This window comes from Ranitomeya variabilis, chromosome 5 (genome assembly GCF_051348905.1).
Source record: "Ranitomeya variabilis isolate aRanVar5 chromosome 5, aRanVar5.hap1, whole genome shotgun sequence".
In the NCBI taxonomy this organism is placed as follows: Eukaryota; Metazoa; Chordata; class Amphibia; order Anura; family Dendrobatidae; genus Ranitomeya; species Ranitomeya variabilis.
In genome coordinates, this window is record NC_135236.1 from 87530127 (window position 1) to 87535564 (window position 5438).

Below are 5438 nucleotides of genomic sequence, written 5' to 3' on the forward strand. Positions count from 1 at the left end.
TCACACCTTCAGGAACCTTAAAGGGCCCTACCAGCTGTTTCCCCATGATTCTGGCCCAAAACATGAGTCCTCCACCTCCTTGCTGACGTCACAGCCTTGTTGAGACATGGTGGCCATCCACCAACCATCCACTACTCCATCCAGGGTTGCTTGACACTCATCAGTAAACAAGACTGTTTGGAAATTAGTCTTCATGTATGTCTGGGCCCACTGCAACCATTTCTGCTTGTGAACACTGTTTAGGGGTGGCCGAATAGTAGGTTTATGCACCACAGCAAGCCTTTGAAGGATCCTACACCTTGAGGTTCGAGTGACTCCAGAGGCACCAGCAGCTTCAAATAACTGTGTGCTGCTTTGTAATGGCTTTTTGGCAGCTGCTCTCTTAATCCAATTTGTCTGGCAAAAACTTCCTCATTATGCCTTTATCTGCATGAACTCTGTCTGTGCTCTGTTTCAGTCACAAATCTCTTAACAGTACGATGATCACGCTTAAGTTTTTGGAAAACATCTAATGTTTTCATACCTTGTCCAAGGCATTGCACTATTTAACGCTTTTCAGCAGCAGAGAGATCCTTTTTATTTCCCATATTACTGGAAAATTGTGGCCTGCTTAACAATGTGGAACAACATTTTTAAGTAGTTTTCCTTTAATTAGAATTACCAGGAAAACTAATTATCACGTGTTTAAGATTGATTTCAGCGATCCATTGAGCCCTGAGACACAATACCATCCTTGAGTTTATTTGAAAAACAAAACAATTAAATCTTTATGACACTTAAATCCAATTTGCATAATAATTTGGAACATGGTGTAGAAGAGACGAGTAGCTTGGCAGCCATCGCACCCAACATCTGTTCTAAAAGACTTTGGAAAAGTAACCGAACAACAGACTCATGCTGCCGCAACCCCTCATCTGTGCTCCAGATAACAATGATGGAATTCAAAATGCTCTACAAGGAATCAGAGAAAAAGCAGAGGAGAGTGATGGCCGGGACATGATGACTAGTCCAGAAGGCCGCCACTTTCTCTCAGTTGCCCTAGATTCATAGATAGACAGGCCGGCACATGTACACAGACGCACACAGAGACCTGTGTATGTGTGCGCATATCTGCCTGCCTGTATGCGTTTGGCGCCCCAGGGACCTGGTCGTCACAGTAATGTCGCTTTCCTCGCAGGGAGAGTGATGCTACGTTTGGAGGCAAGAAAGGATAACTGTAACCAGGTACCACAAACATGCAACACATTCACACTCCAGGCCACCAAGGGGAGCTTTTGATCCTATTTACTAGGCGACTCCCCGTATATATATATATAACTGGTAGTCTGTAGGGAAAGCTAGGAGAAAGTTCCAGACATCAATCTGAGCAGGACAGAGGGTTTACGGAGCTGTGCATGCCACAGAGCTGCAGCTCCCGGAAAGAGACATTTAGAAAGCAGAATACATTGCAGTGAGCGTGCAGGAGAGGAAACACAGGAGAGGATACCAGAGGGGGATCAGCCCCGAGCAGGCTGCCTCCTTCTGAGGCGCAGAACACCGGTAGCCAGAACACCGAGGTTGTGAGGACCTCCACGCCTTACATCAGAGACCGGCAGGACAGCTAATTGCACGTTTCCTGTCCGACCCAACACCCAGGAGGCACAGTGACACTCCGCAGAGCTGGGTCATCTAAGAGACCCTATAAACAGGCTCAAGTCACCAGTCATACGGGTATTGTCCTATCCTAACCGGGGGACAGAGAGAGAGATATAACATCTGTGAGGACCGTATGTGAAGCTTAGCAGTAAGGGACTAAAGCGCAAAGGAAGGCTTTTACTTTCCACCTGGATAAGGGGACTCTGGACTTGCCTCCAAACCGGCCAGACTCTACCTGCCCTGTGATCTGGTGCCCTGGACTGTGGCTGCTGAAGTCTTCAGTAAACGAGGTAAAGAGACTGCAAACCTGTGTCCTCGTTCCTTACTACACCTCTCACCATTCTACCACCTACATATCTGGGAAGCCCTGAGGATATACTTCACCTGTGGGAAGGTATACCATCTAGCTGCCATAACATCACCCGAGGACCCCTTAAAGCAGCGTCGGTCACCCTGACCGAATACCACAGGTAGCGTCACGAACATAAACTTTATCCCTTTAATGACCTTCCCCTTTTACATGGGCGCCCAGGGCCATGGACCGGGTTGCAGCCACCGTGACATCCCACTGTGAAAGCCGGTCCCGGTACCGAGTACCCCACGGCCCTGGCGGGCGACTCAGGTGCGCATACCTGCCTGCCTACCCCATGTATGTGTGCGCATACCTGCCTGCCTGTTTGGTGTATGTGTGCCGGCCTGTTTACCTTTGTGTATGTGTGCGTGTATATAGAGACCTGTCAGTGTAGTTGTTCCCATAAGCAAGCACCTCTCCCTCGGTATTTCTATATACACCTTCTACACCCATAGATATAGCTGAGGACAAGTTTAAAAAAAACAAAAGAGTCACTTAACACTTGTAAAGCGCCATGGAATAAATGGCGCTATAACAATAAATAATAATAATAATAATAACCCCTTCGTGGGATTTTTCATTTTTCCGTGTTCGTTTTTCACTCCCCTCCTTCCCAGAGCCATAACTTTTTTATTTTTCCGTCAATTTGGCCATGTGAGGGCTTATTTTTTGCGGGATGAGTTGTACTTTTGAACGACATCATTGGTTTTACCATGTCGTGTACTAGAAAATGGGAAAAAAATTCCAAGTGCGGTGAAATTGCAAAAAAAGTGCAATCCCACACTTGTTTTTTGTTTGGCTTTTTTGCTAGATTCTGACCTGCCATTATGATTCTCCAGGTCATTACGAGTTCATAGACACCTAACATGACTAGGTTATTTTTTACCTAAGTGATGAAAAAAATTCCAAACTTTGCTAAAAAAAAATAAAAAAAAAATTGCGCCATTTTCCGATACTCGTAGCGTCTCCATTTTCATGATCTGGGGTCGGGTGAGGGCTTATTTTTTGCGTGCCGAGCTGGCATTTTTAATGATAGCATTTCGGTGCAGATACGTTCTTTTGATCGCCCGTTATTGCATTTTAATGCAATGTCGCGGCGACCAAAAAAACGTAATTCTGGCGTTTCGATTTTTTTTCTCGTTACGCCATTTAGCGATCAGGTTAATGCTTTTTTTTTATTGATAGATCGGGCGATTCTGAACGTGGCGATACCAAATATGTGTAGATTTGATTTTTTTTATTGATTTATTATTTATTTTGATTGGGGCGAAAGGGGGGTGATTTAAACTTTTATATTTTTTTATTTTTTTCACATTTTTTTAACTTTTTTTTTTTTACTTTTGCCATGCTTCAATAGCCTCTATGGGAGGCTAGAAGTAGGCACAGCGCGATCGCCTCTGCTACATAGCAGCGATCTGCTGTTCGCTGCTATGTAGCAGAAAATCAGGTGTGCTGTGAGCGCCGACCACAGGGTGGCGCTCACAGCTACCGGCGATCAGTAATCATAGAGGTCTCAAGGACCTCTATGGTTACAATGGAGAAGCATCGCCGACCTCCGATCATGTGACGGGGGTCGGCGATGCCGGTAGTTAAATGCCGCTGTCTGCGTTTGACAGCGGCATTTAACTAGTTAATAGCGGTGGGTGAATCGCGATTTCACCCGCCGCTATTGCGGGCACATGTCAGCTGTTCAAAACATGTCCTGGCTTTGATGCGGGCTCACCGCGGAGCCCTGCATCAAAGCAGGGGAGCTGACATCTGACGTACTATCCCGTCCGATGTCAGTAAGGGGTTAAAGTGAATCTCTGAAAGGGATCTACAGATAACCTGTTATAGGGCAGGAGGAGCTGAACAGATTTAGATTAGTGATGAGCGAGCGTGCTAACATAAGGTGTTATCTGAGCATGCTCATGTACTAATGGAGCATTTTCAACGTGCTCAAAAATATATTAGCGAGTCTCCGCGGCTGCTCGACAGCCACAATACATGCAGCTGCGGGGACCTGAACATATTTTCCCTGCAAGCTCGGGTGTCAGAGTATCTGGGCATGCTCATATATTATATTAGAGTCTCTGTGGCTGCAGGATTTGCGGCTGTGAGGGTATGTGCACACACTGCGGATTTTGCTGCGGATCCACAGCGGTTTCCCATGCATTTACAGTACCATGGGGGGGGATGTGGAAACCACAAAAATACGACAACAGAGAAAACATTGAATTATAAAACAAGCATGTTTGATTTCCTGCACAGCAACAGTCCCTCTGGGTGTTCACTGTTTCCGCCATTGTGTTTCATGTCATGGTCTGACTTTTTTAATATTATGTAATTCTAATTAATAAAGATTGCTTGGTTTATAATTCAATGTTTTCTCTGTTGTCGTATTTTTGTGGTTTCCACATCCCCCCTTTGTATTATGCAGTTACGACTGAGTTGATGATTACTCCGGCTAACGTGTAAACAGATTTACTATTCACGTGATGTTGCCATTTAATACCATCAGTCAAATTTACAGTACCATGTAAACCTATGGGAAATGCAATCCCCAGTGCAAAAAACCACGCGGAAACACAGCGCTTTATTTTCCGCAGCATGTCAGTTCTTTGTGCAGATTCCGCTGCGGGTTTACACCTGCTCCAATAGAAAACTGCAGGTGAAACCACAATAGAAACCGCGATAAATCCGCAGGAAAAACTGCAGCGGTTTTGCCCTGCGGATTTATCAAATCTACTGCGGAAAATTCCGCAATGGAATCCGCAGCGTGTGCACATGGCCTTAGGGAATCCCCACGTGTTCAGGCTAACAGCCACAAATCATGCAGCCGCAGGGACTGGAACATAATATACGAGCACGTTCGCTCATCACTAACCAGTGGCTGGCAGCCTTCCCTGTATAAGTGTGCTGTCAATCACTAATTAGGACCGCCCACTGGACTCCTAAGCCCAGAAGGAATGTTAATGAATAAATTCTAAGCTTTGACGAATCTTTTCCCCACAAAACTATATGTCAATCTTTTCAAGCAGTGTAGGAGACCAAGAAAGAAGGAAGGGAGACCCTGACCTTTTGGGATCAAATTAATTTACAAGCAAAAAACTCATCTGGGGTAAATAGGAGGACTTTACAAGTGTGTTAGTTATTGCATCGGCCATCAGATGAGCCCGAGATGATTGAAGCAGTGACCGTAATAATATCTTGTAGATTGGCACCCAGGTTGGTTGTGTGCTACATTCAGTGTCCGGCACAGCTGTGGAGAAGTGGCAGAACACAAAGACAGATAAAAAGAACCTGGAAAAATGCAATTTAAAGACACACACATGGCATGGGTGCCCATTCATTAGAACATAAACGTGATCTCCAGCGATCCCTCACACTGAACAAGCAGTCCTTGTATATTAACAACAACAAAAAAATGCTTTATAGTACGATCAGACCAGCAAGAAAAGATAAGGAGTCA

At 45.2% G+C, this 5438-nt stretch overlaps 1 long non-coding RNA gene across 1 annotated transcript; it reads right to left on the reverse strand.

The window, feature by feature from the left end:
* Nucleotides 1-720: 720 nt before the first annotated feature.
* On the reverse strand, nt 721-2488 carry LOC143775032 (uncharacterized). The gene is made up of 2 exons (XR_013215579.1): nt 2301-2488; nt 721-2267 (listed from the first exon to the last, which is right to left on the reverse strand). It is a non-coding gene; the product is annotated as an uncharacterized LOC143775032 (long non-coding RNA).
* Between the last annotated feature and the right edge of the window lie 2950 nt (nt 2489-5438).